The 14,084-nt window shown below is 45.0% G+C and overlaps 1 protein-coding gene across 5 annotated transcripts in view; it reads right to left on the reverse strand.

The window, feature by feature from the left end:
• AVIL (advillin) overlaps positions 1-14,084 on the reverse strand; it is a 118,515-nt gene that overhangs the window by 78,532 nt on the left and 25,899 nt on the right. Inside the window, exon 1 of one of the 5 annotated variants that reach the window (XM_077297798.1) lies at positions 13,885-13,933. The exons of 3 other annotated variants lie outside the window; for them this stretch is intronic. The gene's annotated coding sequence lies outside the window, so the exon portion shown is untranslated. Of the gene's footprint in view, positions 1-1,774; positions 1,794-13,884; positions 13,934-14,084 lie in introns of those variants that run through there. One more of the 5 variants, XM_077297799.1, reaches the window with a different exon arrangement.

Below are 14,084 nucleotides of genomic sequence, written 5' to 3' on the forward strand. Positions count from 1 at the left end.
AAACGCATGCTGCAAAAGTGCTTGCAGGATGCGTTTTTTCACCATTGACTAACATTAGCGACGCATTTGTTGTGGCGGACCGTCGGATGCAAAAAACGTTACATGTAACGTTTTTTTGCTGCCGACGGATCGCCATTTCCGACCGCGCATGCGCGGCCAGAACTCCGCCCCCACCTCCCCGCACCTCACAATGGGGTGGCAGATGTGCTGGAAAAATGCATCCGCTACCCCCGTTGTGCGGCGTATACAACGCTAGCGTCGGTACGTCGGCCCGACGCTCTGCGACGGGCCGAGTACGACGCTAGTGTGAAAGTAGCCTTAGAAGCAATAGATCTCTTAAACAGGTTGTTCCAGATTTATATATTGATGACCTATCCTTAGGACAGGTCATCAATACCTGACTGGTGATGGTCCAACACTCAAACCGCCACTGTAGGTTGTATGCTGTCACTAGTAAACGTTTGTGCACACCTGTTCATGCAATGATTTTATTTGTTTCATATTAGACTGTACACTTTGTAAACTCAGAATGAAGGCAGCAAAACCATAAATGAACACATGTCAACAATGGATTAAGAAACATGTGCGAAATAAAATAGCATGAGCTAAGTTATTGTGTGTTGAATTAGGTTACGGAGGGGAGATTGCCTCTGTCACGGTACTGGGCATATGTGAGGGGTGCCAGGGTCATAGTCGTGGCCCGCAATGACGGTTGCTGGAGCACACCCTGGCCGCCCGACACATGAAACAATGTCCCTTTGTCAGTGTACCTGTCTCTCCGTTCTCCGAACCATCAGGGTCACCTATGGTCTGTTGCAGGCTCACTCCCAATGAGTGCACACAAATAGAGACAGAGTCCGGTTCCAACTTTAAACGGGTAACTTTACTGGTTTCTTTTTTCAGCACATCCAAATCCATTAGAGCATCGACATAGGGTTCCACACAGTTTACATCCTTCACTTTCCCTGTGCTCTCCCTCATGTCCTTCAGCACGTTCCCAGATCGTACCGTCTTGACCGTCATGCCTGTTAGCCATTTCAGATCAAATGCAACAGTCCTGGGTATGGCGGGTTGACCCTAGAGGTGGGTAGCATGTTCTACTTTTAATTGTATCTGCGTCTTTGGGACACAGATGGAGTTCAACATAATAGTGAAGCAAGGAGCCATCAACTCTTAGCTCCACCTTTCACCTGTCCCATCCAAGCTTTGGTGTAGGAAGCATGGTGATATCACCATGCTGCGCCTGCTGTGCCAGGAATAGACACAGTAGATCTGCTCCACCTATCATGGAAATGGGGCTGGGTGATTTATTTTTAGATTCGCCAGTGGAGTTCAGGGGCATCATACTGTGTTGGGGCTACTATAAGCATCATTTGTGGACATATCTTTGTGATGGGGACAGTTAGGGCATCATACTGTGTGAGAGGCATCATTGTTGAGGAACACTTAGGTCATTCCCATGTGTGTGGGCACTGTAGGGGATTGGGGAATAATGCCGAGTGGGGGCCACTGTGGGGAATCATGCTGTGTATGTAAGGGGGCAATCTAGGAACATCAATGTGTATGGGAGAGGCATTCTTAGGTGTCAAACTTCATGGAGGCCAAAAATGTGGTATTAAACGGTGTGGAATGTTAAAGGGAATCTGTCACCCCAAAAATGGCCTATAAACTAAGGCCAACAGCATCAGGGGCTTATCTACAGCATTCTGTAATGCTGTAGATAAGCTCCCGATGTATCCTGAAAGATAAGAAAAACAGGTTATATTATACTCACCCAGGGGCAGTCCCGCTGCGGTCCAGTCCGATGGGCATTGCGGTCCGGGTCCAGCACCTCCCATCTTCTTACGATCACGTCCTCTTCTTGTCTTCTTGCCGTGGCTCCTGCGCAGGCGTACTTTGTTTTCCCTGTTGAGGGCAGAGCAAAGTACTGCAGTGCGCAGGGCCTCTCTGAAGCTTCATTAGTGGCACCATTCTTGAGTCGGTTCAGATAAAAGGCCTGAGTAGGTTTTGCTATGGCTCAGCTATAAAAAAAAATTGTTGAGGGGCATTAAAGCTGCAGAATAAGCAAACTTACTAAGCCTATGCCAACAAAATCTCCAAAAGGAACACTACCAATTTAGGTTTGTCTTTACCACTCAATGCAACTGCTATCTTGCTCAATTATTGTTGAACTTTGTCGGTGCCACGTCTGCTGTTACTAATAAGGCTAGCTGTAACGTATTATTGCTTTGGACTAGTGAATAAGTGACAAACCTGAGTTATGTTGTATTATATTTTGCTATGCAGAGAAGGAGGTAGAGGAGAGTGGGGAGGTAGAAGCTGTTCACACTGGTAGTATAGATGGACCTGTTGCTATAATTAGAAACCAGTGGGTGGCATACCTGCCGGTGATTGCAGCTGACAGGTTAAAAAATTGGGTTAAAGTTAGTGATGAGCGAACGTGCTCACCACTATCACTATCACTATGCTCGGCGTACTTGGCGAGCATCGAGTATTTCCGGGATTATTCGGCGGAAGCTCGGGTCTCCGTCCTGCAAATCTGGCACTCTTTAGAGCGCCAATGACAATGCAGGGATTGTCTGCCATGCATTGTAATGCCGCAGCCATCTTTGTTGTGGTATTACAGTGATTAGCTGGCCGCACAGCGTCATCAGGTCTATAAGAGACCTGGCGCCGCCATTCTGCTCCGGACTTAGCGAGTGTAGGGAGAGCTGCTGCTGAGAGATAGGGTCAGAATCATCCTTTTAATAGCCTTATTAGTCTGCAACTGTTCAGTCCACAACTCCTGAGAAACCAACAGTCCTTTTTAGGGCTAATTCGGGGGTCCAGAGATTGCAGCGCTTGGTAGGCAGGGGAGTCTATGTGCACATATCCACATCAGTGCAAGGCCTGCAGGAACTGTATGTGAGTACATAGCTCTCACTGCATACCTCCAAAAGCTCCATTACTGTCTGCTGCAGCTACTTATTTAATGCATACCTAGCTGCAGTTTTCTGTGGCATTTTTTTCCTCACCTTATACCTGCTTCTTTTATCCTAAAGCAATCCATAGCCCCCTTATTTCAACATTTATTTGCTTGGTCACGCTGCATACTACAGCCTGGTTCTTGTAATCAAAGAATGTGCAAATCTACTTTTTTTTTGTCCCAGGCACCAGATGTGAGTGCGCCCAATTTTTTTTTTGTGTGTCATAGTCAACTTGTTGACACAATTTAGTTGTGCCCAAAAAAATCAAGGCCACATTTAGATCAGTCTGTTATCTGAGGCTGACAGCTGGTGTATCTGTGGTGGAAAAATTGTAGCTTTGCAGGCATAAGTTTCATAGTTCTGTCTGCTAGCCTTGTTGTACTCATTTTTAATTTTTGGCCAAATTTCACATACAAGAGAAAAAAAAAATATACAGTCTGTTATCTGTGGCCTGGTGTATCTGTGGTGTAAAAATAGTATTTTCGCAGGCATACGTATCATAGTTCTGTGTGCTAGCCTTGTTCTACTTTTTTTTTTTTTTTAAATTCAACAAAAACCCAAAAAATATTTTATAGTCTGTTATGTCTGGCTGAGGCCTGTTGTATGTGTGATGGAAAAATCGTAGCTTTGCAGGCATAAGTTTCATAGTTCTGTCGTCTGCTAGCCTTGTTGTACTCATTTTTTATTTTTTGCCAAATTTCACATACAAGAGAAGAAAAAATTATACAGTCTGTTATCTGTGGCTGCAGCCTGGTGTATCTGTGGTGGAAAAATCGTAGTATTGCAGAAATACTTATCATAGTTCTGTATGCTAGCCTTGTTCTACTCTTTTTTTAAAAAAATAAAAAATTCTCCAACCCCTTCCCCAAAAAATAGTCCAGTCTGTTATGTCAGGCTGAGGCCTGGTGTGTTAGGAGTCGAGTTCCCGCCGCTGCACAGGGGGAATCTCGATCCATGCAGCTTTGACAAAGATCTTCAGTGATCGAAACGTGTCGCTCTTTTCCCGCTGTGCTTCTGGAAAGCTTATTTCCACTGCTTTTAAATCGGCATAAAAGTATCAAGCCTGAATTTTATGAATATGGAGCTGGAACAAGTTTTTTTTCCCTTTTCACATATGACCACGTGGATCAGTGTGGAGTTCCATGCACCTGCGGTGGTTACTCGGTGAGCTGGCTTTACTTGCTTTGGCTGTGAATCTCGATCCATGTCTGCTGCGGTCTCCCATTCTACAGCAGCTTCAGTGGAGCCTGCTCAGTGGAGACGTCGGTCCCAGCGTCTCATTCAGTCTGATACTATGCAAAGGGTTACTGTGGCGAGCAGGCTTTTCTGGGACTAAGTCCTGCTTTGCACACACTAAGCATGCCCAGGGTAAGACCTCTCATTGGAGGTCAGGGGTCACATGCTCAAGTACTGCTGCAGCTCTGTTTGGTCCTCTAGGAAGGTCCTGAAGTTGCTCTGGAATTGCAGCAACTTCCATTGGTTCCCTAGGAAGGTCCTGAAGCTGCTGCAGCTATAAAAGGTTTGCATGGCCGCACGGCCATGCGCTAGTATCACCTCATATCATGAGCTTGTTATTTGTGGTCGCGCCTGTATGTATGTATTCAGGGACCCGGCTGAAATAAGCCCCTAGAATACCGGCACCTCCGGTGAGGAGTGTTTTTCTGGTGCGTGACCACTGACTGCCATCAGGTCAGCAGTTAGCTGTGTTCCCCTGTGACGCTAACAGGGCACAGTATCTTGTTTCTAGCGAATCTGTGGAGTTAACAGAGTTCGCTTATACCGCCATATAGCGCTGCCATTTGCCAGCAGCAGGTTCCTCTTCTGCACGGTGGACCCCGGGTTGCGAACGCACCTATTTATACATATACATATACTCGGTGCGTTCCGCCAACCCTAATATGGTGTATCTGTGGTGGAAAAATCGTAGGTTTGCAGGCATATGTAGCATAGCTCTGTGTGCTAGCCTTGTTCTACTTTTTTTTTTTCAAAAATTCACCAAAAAAGTATTTTATGCCGTCTGTTATGTCAGGCTGAGGTCTGTTGTATCTGTGGTGGAAAAAATGTAGCTTCGCAGGCATAAGTTTCATAGTTCTGTCTGCTAGCCTTGTTGTACTCATTTTAAATTTTTTGCCAAATTTCACATACAAGAGAAATAAAACATTTATATACAGTCTGTTTTATCAGGCTGAGACCTGGTGTATCTGTGGTGGAAAATTCGTAGCTTTGCAGGCATATGTACCATAGTTCTGTGTGCTAGCCTTGCTCTACTCTTTTTATATTTTCAAAAATTCACCAAAAACCAAAAAAATGTTTTATACAGTTATGTCAGGCTGAGGCCTGGTGTATCTGTAGTGTAGTTATCATATAAAACCTCATTAAAGACAGATAAAAATATAAACCTTTATTAATAAATCATAAAGAGGAGACAAACAACACATAAAAACACACACCATACAAAAAGTGCATACTAAGTCCGCCCTTTCAATGATCCCTGACAGCGGAGGTTGGCACCATACTGAGAATTACGAGAATGGCGCCCCTGCTCAACGACGGCTGACCCTAATGTTCTGTGTGTCCCTCTATATAAGTGATCAATATACACCCAGGATGTCCAAAGAAGACAACACAGTCACACTAATTGCTGAAGGGACAGCGAAAAAAAGGGGGGAAGAAGATGAATATATGGTCAGGGATAGTGACCTGTCATGCACAGTGATTAAGAAAGATTAATACCAAATGCAAAAGACCCCTCTGTACTGAACATACGCTGTGCCCTGCCTATACAGCAGAGGTTGGCACCCTACTTGTCAGCGGATATGGCGCACCCGCTCCATGATGGCTATCTCTCAAAAGTCCCTAGTGAATCAGTGACCCCCCAAAAAAATACACAAACTGCAATATGTGGAGACAGAGGGCATGTGGTGCCAATATAATTCAAATGATCAGATTTCAATCAATAAATAGAATATCAAACTCTCCACTGATTAAACATCTATAAGTATAACCAGATATTCCAATACGATGTTAGATAATATTCAAAAACCAAGTCCAAAAAATATAGACCATGCTTAGATGTATCAGTGAGATATAAAATAACACATGATAATCAAATCAGAGGGGTACTTATCCGATAGATGTCATATGACCTCTACGCATTTCACCACACGGCTCATCAGGAGGTTAGATAAATGGATGTTGCATGGTGTATCTGTAGTGGAAAAATTGTAGCTTCACAGGCATAAGTTGTATAGTTCTGTCTGCTAGCCTTGCTGTACTCATTTTTTATTTTTTTCCAAATTTCCCATACAACAGAAAAAATAATTACACAGTCTGTTATCTGTGGCTGCGGCCTGTTGTATCTGTGGTGGAAAAATCGTAGCTTTGAAGGCATAGTGATCAGATATAATTTTGCTCCAAATAAATACATTTGTGTTGAGCTTTTGAAATAGTTTAGTAGTCCATTTAAAATGGGCAAGGCAAGGGGCAGGGGACATGGGAAGTGGACGTGATGCTGATGGTTAATGTAGAGGACGAGGCCGTGGACAAACTGAAAGTGGGCCACAACAAAGACCCACATCTTCTCGCTCGATCTTCCTGTCCCAGTTTCTAGGGGATCGCAGCACTCCACTATGGAAGCCAGAGCAGTGTGAAACGGTTGTTCGTTGGATAGCGGATAATTCTTCCAGTCACTTAGCCACCACCACCATATCTTCCACACGGTCAAGTCTGAGTAGCCGTGAGTGTGGACCGGATATTCCTCACCCTGATCCTCCTTCCTCCCACCTTGCCGAGTGCCCTGAGACAACTGATCCAACATTTGGACACTCCGAAGAGCTGTTCAGTTTTCCCTTTCAAGATTCCGGACTCTCAGCCGGTCAACTTGAAATGGGGCCAGATGAGATCGCATGTAACGATGACCAAAGCTTTGACCAGCCACCGTCAAACAAAAGCGATGGTGGGAAAGTGTCACATGAGGTGGTCAATGATGAGACACAATTGCCAGAAAGTCTGGAGGAGGTGCACGGATGTGGAGGACGAGGTGGTGGATGACATAGTGACTGACCCAACCTAGCAGGAGGACATGCAGAGCGAGGACAGCAGCACACATAGAGAAGGAGGCATATCACCCCAACAGGCAGGAAGAAGCAGTGTGGTGGCCGGAGACAGAAGGCATGAATCCGTTCCCAGTAACACCAACATAAGGGAAGTTGCCATTCCAACTATTAGATCTTCCCAAGTCTGGTTATTTTTTAAAGACTCTGCCGATAACCCCAAACATGCCATTTGCAGCACCTGCCATGCCAGCATCAGCAGGGGTAGCAAAACTACCAGCCTGACCACCACCAGCATGATCAGGCACATGGCAGCAAAGCACCTGACTTTGTGGGCAAAACCCCAGGCTCCAGGAACACTGTCTGCACGTGACACCACTGCTTCTTCCACTGTTTTGCATAGAAGCCAATTCCCAGTCCACCATGCATGTGAAGATGCCTCTAGCCCTGCACCTGTTGTTGCCCACAGTCAAGCAGCACCATCATCAAGCCCATCCAAATCCTTATCCCAGCACAGCTTTCAGTTGTCTATACCCCAGTCATTGGAACGCAGCGGAAATACTCAGCCAGCGCCCCACAGGCCACAGTACTAAATTCTAACATTTCTCTTCTGCTTGCACTCGAAAAGTTGCCTTTTTTGATTCATTGAGACGGAAGTTTTCCGCAACCCGATAGCGGTGGCCATCCCAAGGTACTCGGTCCCCAGTCACCACTATTTCTCCCGGTGTGCCAAACCGGCATTACACCAGCATGTGTCCCACAACATTACCCGTGCCCTCAATAATGCTGTTACTGGGAAAGTCCATCTAACCACGGACACTTGGACAAGTGCTTGTGGGCAAGGATGGTACATCTCACTGACGGCACACTGGGTTAACATAGTGGAAGCTGGGACCCAGTCAGACATCCTCCCCACGCCAGGATTGCAGGCTCTACGTCAATCAGGGTTGCCTCCACAGTCTACAGCTCCTGCACCTCCTCCTCCTCCATCTCTGAAATAAACACATGAGTCAGAAGCTGGAAGCACTGCCTCAGCCAATCTGCATAGGTGACAAACCTCACAATGCAGAAGAGTTGTGGACAGCGCTAAAAGAGCAGTGAGATATTTGGATGACACCGCTGAACCTTCAGCCAGGCATGGTTGTGTGTGTCAATGGCTGGAACCTGGTGGCGGCTCTGAGGCAAGGTGAGCTCACACATGTACCTTGCCTGGCCATGTGCTTAACCTCGTGGTTTAACATTTTCTGAAAAGCTACCTGGAGCTTCCGGATCTGCTAGTGAAAGTACGCCGTCTGTCTGCCCATTTTAGAAAGTAAGCTACAGCTTCAGCTGCCCTTGCAGTGCTTCAGCAGTGTTTGCAGCTGGTGTTTGATGTCCCTACACTCTACACTGCATATGTTGGAAAGGATTTGTGAGCAGAAGAGGGCAGTTGTTGACTACCAACATCAACAAGGCCGTCGATATTCAGTTCAGACTCCACATATAAGACCTCACGAGTGGACGCGGATGTCAGACATAGGTACCATCCTACAAAACGTTCAGGACTGCACCAAGATGGTGAGCGGTGATGATGCCATAATTAGCTTCACCATCCTGCCTCTCAGCATTCTGAAAATCTCTCTGCTCACAATTAAAGAGGATGCATTGCAGGCAGAGCACGAGGACATGGAGCAAGGAGCCATACAGGGGGAATACACTCAGCCCAGCCTCATGTCTTCCCACGTGGATTGGTAGGCAATGAGGAGGAAGAACAGGAGCTACTTTCATGCGCTATAGATGGTACTATAAGCACAGCTGTCATATCGTCTGTTCAGAGGGGATGGTCTGAGGACAGGGAGGAAGAAGATGAGGAGGACAGCATGGTCAGTCATCCTGTTGATGAGGACACGGAAGTCTTGCTTGTTAGCCATCTGGCACGCATGGCTGACTTTATGTTGCGCTGCGTTTCACGTGACCCTGGCATTATAAAAATTTTTGGTAACACTCATTACTGGTTGGTGACACTTCTAGACCCACGCAACAAGGAGAACTTTCAATCTCTTCTGTCAGAGGCAGATAGGTGTACTAAAATGTCGCAGTACCAGAGGGCCCTTGTAGCGGAATTACTTAGAAAATTCCCATGTGAGAACGCTGGCAGCAGATGTCAGAGTTTGTTGTACAACCAAGGAGTCCAAGCGAGAGAGACAGAAGTACAATGCAGCTCGGGCAGGGGAACAATGGCCAAGTTCTGGGACAGTTTTCTCAGACCCTCCCATCGTGTCGGCACAGAGACAAGGGGTGCTATCACAAGAAGTGCAATGTTTGGGAAGATGCTGAGGGAGTACCTTGCAGATCGTACAAATGTCCTCTGTGATTCCTCTGTGCCTTTTAATTATTGGGTATCCAAGCTGGACATGTGACATGAATTCTACGCCTTGGAGGTCCTGGCCTGCCCTGCTGCTAGCGTTCTGTCAGAGCGGGTTTTTTAGTGCCACTGGTGGAATTATAACAGATAAGCGCGTCCACCTGTCAACTGAAAATGCTGACAGGCTGACTGTTATAAAAATGAACAAGGGCTGGATTGGGCAAGATTTCTGTACACCACCAAGTGAAAACAGTGAAACATAGCCTCTAATACATTGTCTTTTTTGTGGAGGCGTATTGTCATGCACCTCTCCCCAACCACACATGGGTATCCGCTTCCTGATTTAGTCTGGTGTTTGGTGTTATCCTCCTCCTTATCCTCATCCTCATCATCCACAACCAGTACAACACCAGGGTGAATGTATTCCGTGATGCAAAAATCACTAAATTTTTGTGCAACGGTGTTTTTCTGATGCCCGTTACTAATTAGAAACCAAAATAAACTCCCTCAGGGGGAACCGTCATCAAAATGAGATGTACGTATATTTTTCCCATTTATTCTTATATATTCCAGTTTTAATATATCTGCACCGTCCTTTTATGACCTAGTGTATACCTCTACAATATGAAATACTATTTTTTTTTTTTTTTTAAATATATCCCTGTCTCTGAGCTGTTGCTAGAGACAAACATATCTCGCTGGACACAATCTGGCATCATATATATGAACCTGTGTTCGCCCCTCCCTTTTGTTATTTACTTTTGTTGGTGGATTCACATCCTTTATTTTTTTTTTAATTTCAGTATGATTTATCTTTATGTCTCCTCATTCTCCACCACTAGATCACCACGCTTAACGTGTTCTGTGCTGCTATAGGCAGTCCAATTTTTGGCAAGGGTGTCTATGATGCCCATAGTATATTTTTTAAAAATGTATCCCCCTAGGGGAAATGTTTGTCAGCCCATGCACTGCATGTTTGGGCATTACAAGTCTAGGAGACACACTCCTTTACATTGGGCCTATTTTGTAATGAGGCCTTCAGCAATGTCTCCTCATTCTCCACCACTAGATCACAAAACTTAACGTGTTCTGTGCTGCTATAGGCAGTCCAATTTTTTGCAAGGGTGTCTATGATGCCCATAGTATATTTTTTAAAAATGTATCCCCTTGGGGGAATGTTTGTCAGCCCATGCACTGCGTGTATGGGTGTTACAAGTCTAGTAGACCTGCTCCTTATCATTGGTTTTTAATTGTGCTAGTTTTTATTTGTGCTAGTTGGGCAGGGGAGTCTATGTGCACATATCCACATAACTGCAAGGCTTGCAGGCACTGTATGTGATTCTATAGATCTCTCTGCATACATCAAAAGGCTCTATTACTGTCTGCTGCTGCGTATTTTATATATACCTAGCTGCAGTTATCCTTGGCAATTTTTTGGGGGGATTTTTTTATATAAAGCAATCCATGGCCCCCTTTTTTCAACATTTATTTGCTTGGTCACGCTGCAGACTACAGTCAGGTCATTGCAATACAAGAGCGTGAAAATATAATTTACCTATTTTTGGGGGGGCCCAGGCATCAGATGTGAGTGGGCCTAAAAATCTGTCCTTTTGGGGGGGTACTATCTAATATTTTGTAGTGTCCTACAACATTTTTGGACACCATTTTGTAGCCCCAAAAAACTTTATCTGGCCCCCAAAAATTTAGCTACAGTTGTTATATTTATCACTGTGAGTTGTACGCCACACACATTGCATATCATTGCACTAAATATCTTAAAATTTTAGTACTCCAATTTTATTTTTGGGAGTCATAGCCAACATTTTGACAAAATTTTGGTGTGCCAAAAAAAACAAAAAACATTTTGATCAGTCTGTTATCTCTGGCTGACGCTTGGTGTACCAGTGGTGTCAAAATCTGTGCTTTGCAGGCATACTTTGCATTCTTCTGTCTGCTACGTACTGGAGGATGTAGGTGGAAAACCCCGGGCCGATGGCAAGTCGGTGGGCTCTGACTTTGGTGGCGTCACTCGCGTTGTAATAGTTGCGTCCTATCTGCTTCATATCCATTATCTTCAGGAGTCTTCTGAAAATGATGTTATAGAAATGGAAGCAGGTTGGCGAGGTCGGTGGAAAATCGTTGGTCAGGGTGATTGTTATCCGCACGTTCTCTCCATTTCGAGTTTGGCTGAACAAATCGGTGACCTTATTCAGTCTTTTTGGTAAAATCAACACAGTTCCATCAAACGCCCAAGCCTTCCCGTTGGTTTCTTCATGCTGGTACAGGAGGCCATACTGCAAACGCTTGGACTCCATGGCGGGGTTGAAGTCAATGTGATACTGGTACAGGGCCCACTGTGGTCGGGACACCAGCTTTATGTGGTTGGTGACAAGAGCAATCTTGGTGCCAGCTTTCGATTTTTGGACGTGTTCGATAGTCTGCCGGGTGTTCACACCAACGTCATGGAAGTGACACTTCCCCGATAGACACTTCTGCAAGTCCAGCTGACACCTGCAGAACCTCGGGCGATGGTCTCTGCTGCTGCTGCCAGCAGACCTCTCTGGCGCCCTCTTCCGATGAGCAAAGGCTCAGGCGATGGCTGCTGAGATCTGACTGCTGGCCGAGGTCCTTGGGGCTGCTGTACCTGTCCAGGTGGTCTTTGTGGGGCCTGCTCCTGCACACGAGCTCGACCGCGGGCCCGGGATCTTGCTCATCAGCTCATCTTTTACTTTGTACACAAACCATGCACTAGTGTGTATTGTGCCTAGTTTTTAATGAAGCCTTCATCAATGTTTCCTCATTCTCCACCACTAGATCACCATGGTGAACATGTTGTATGCTGCTACAGCCATTCAATTTTTGGGCAAGGGTGTCTATGATACCCATAAATAATTTTTTAAAACTGTAACCCCCATGGGGAAATATTTGTCATCCCATGCACTTCGCGTATGGGCATTACAGGTCTAGGAGACATGCTCCTTTACATTGAGCCTAGTTTTTAATAAGGCCTTCATCAATGTTTCCTCATTCTCCACCACTAGATCACCATGGTGAACATGTTGTATGCTGCTACAACCATTAAATTTTTGGGCAAGGGTGTCTATGATACCCATAAATAATTTTTTAAAACTGTAACCCCCATGGGGAAATGTTTGTCAGCCCATGCACTTCGTGTATGGGCATTACAAGTCTAGGAGACACGCACCTTTACATTGGGCCAAGTTTTTAATAAGGCCTTCATTAATGTTTCCTCATTCTCCACCACTAGATCACCAGTTTTAATGTGTTCTGTTCTGATACACCAGTGCAATTTTTGGCAAAAGTGTCTATATGATGGCCGTTACCAATTTGAAACCAAAAGAAATGTTACTCCCCCAGGGAAAAATTTCTTAAAAGGAGATGTACGTATCTTCTTCCCATTTATTATTTTATTTTCCATTTTTCATAGCTCTGGACAGTCCTCTAATGAGGTAGTGTATACCTCTACAATATAAAATTATTCAAAGACTTTTATATTATATTTTTATTTAGGGCAGCACGGTGGCGCACCTTGCAGCGCTGGAGTCCTAGGTTCAAACCCCACCAAGGACAACATCTGCAAAGAGTTTGTATGTTCTCTCCGTGTTTGCGTGGGTTTCTTCCGGGTACTCCAGTTTCCTCCCACATTCCAAAGACATACTGATAGGGAATTTAGATTGTGAGCCCCAACGGGGACAGCGATGATAATGTGTGCAAACTGTAAAGCGCTGCGGAATATGTTAGCGCTATATAAAAATAAATATTATTATTATTTATAGCCCTGTCTCTGAGCTGTTGCTAGGGACAAACATATCTCGTTGGACACAATCTGGCATCATATATATGAATCTGTGTTCACCCCTCCCTTTTGTTATTTTCTTTCATAGGTGGAGTCACATTTTTTATTTATTTCAGTATGATTTATCTTATGTCTCCTCATTCTCCAACACTAGATCACAAGGGTTAACTGGTTTTGTGCTGCTACAGGCAGTCAAATTTTTGTCAAGGGTGTCTATGATGCCCATAAAAGATTTTTTTTAAATGTACCCCCATGATGAAATGTTTGGACAATTTTGGTACTCCAAATGTTTTTAGTGTCATAGCCTACTTATGGACACATTTTGGGTGGGCCAAAAAAAAAACCAGGAACACATTTTAATGACTCCGTCAGACGCACGGTGTATCTGTGGTGTCCAAATCCTTCCTTTGCAGGCATACATTGCATTTTTGGGTCTGCTAGACTGCTAACTTTGGCTGAGGCATAGCTAGGGTTTCAGTTCAGGAGGAGCGACACTTCTGAGTGGGCCCCTAACCAGGTAACCTTGATTACAACTGGGTGACGCACCCCAATAGTGGAGGAGAACCTCAGCAGATGACTGCGCTGTTACTGAAGATAATCTCTATATAAAGACCAACATGGATATTACAAGCATATGGTCAGTGGCAGATACCAGCCCTACAGAACATATAAGAGATCACAGCACAGTTACAGATAGTGACTTACTGCTGACGTCCTTTGTGATGGAATCGTTCATTTTTCCCCGTCTTTTCCATCTGGTCCAGACCGATACAACTTCTTCCAGCAACGACTCACCTGCAGAGAATACAACAAAGACACGTTTCACTTCTCATATTCCAGCCCCATCACCATCTATTCCCAACCTGCACAAACTCCTCATCCTGCCGATACCCAAATGCTTAGCC

This window comes from Ranitomeya variabilis, chromosome 3, assembly GCF_051348905.1.
Source record: "Ranitomeya variabilis isolate aRanVar5 chromosome 3, aRanVar5.hap1, whole genome shotgun sequence".
In the NCBI taxonomy this organism is placed as follows: domain Eukaryota; kingdom Metazoa; phylum Chordata; class Amphibia; order Anura; family Dendrobatidae; genus Ranitomeya; species Ranitomeya variabilis.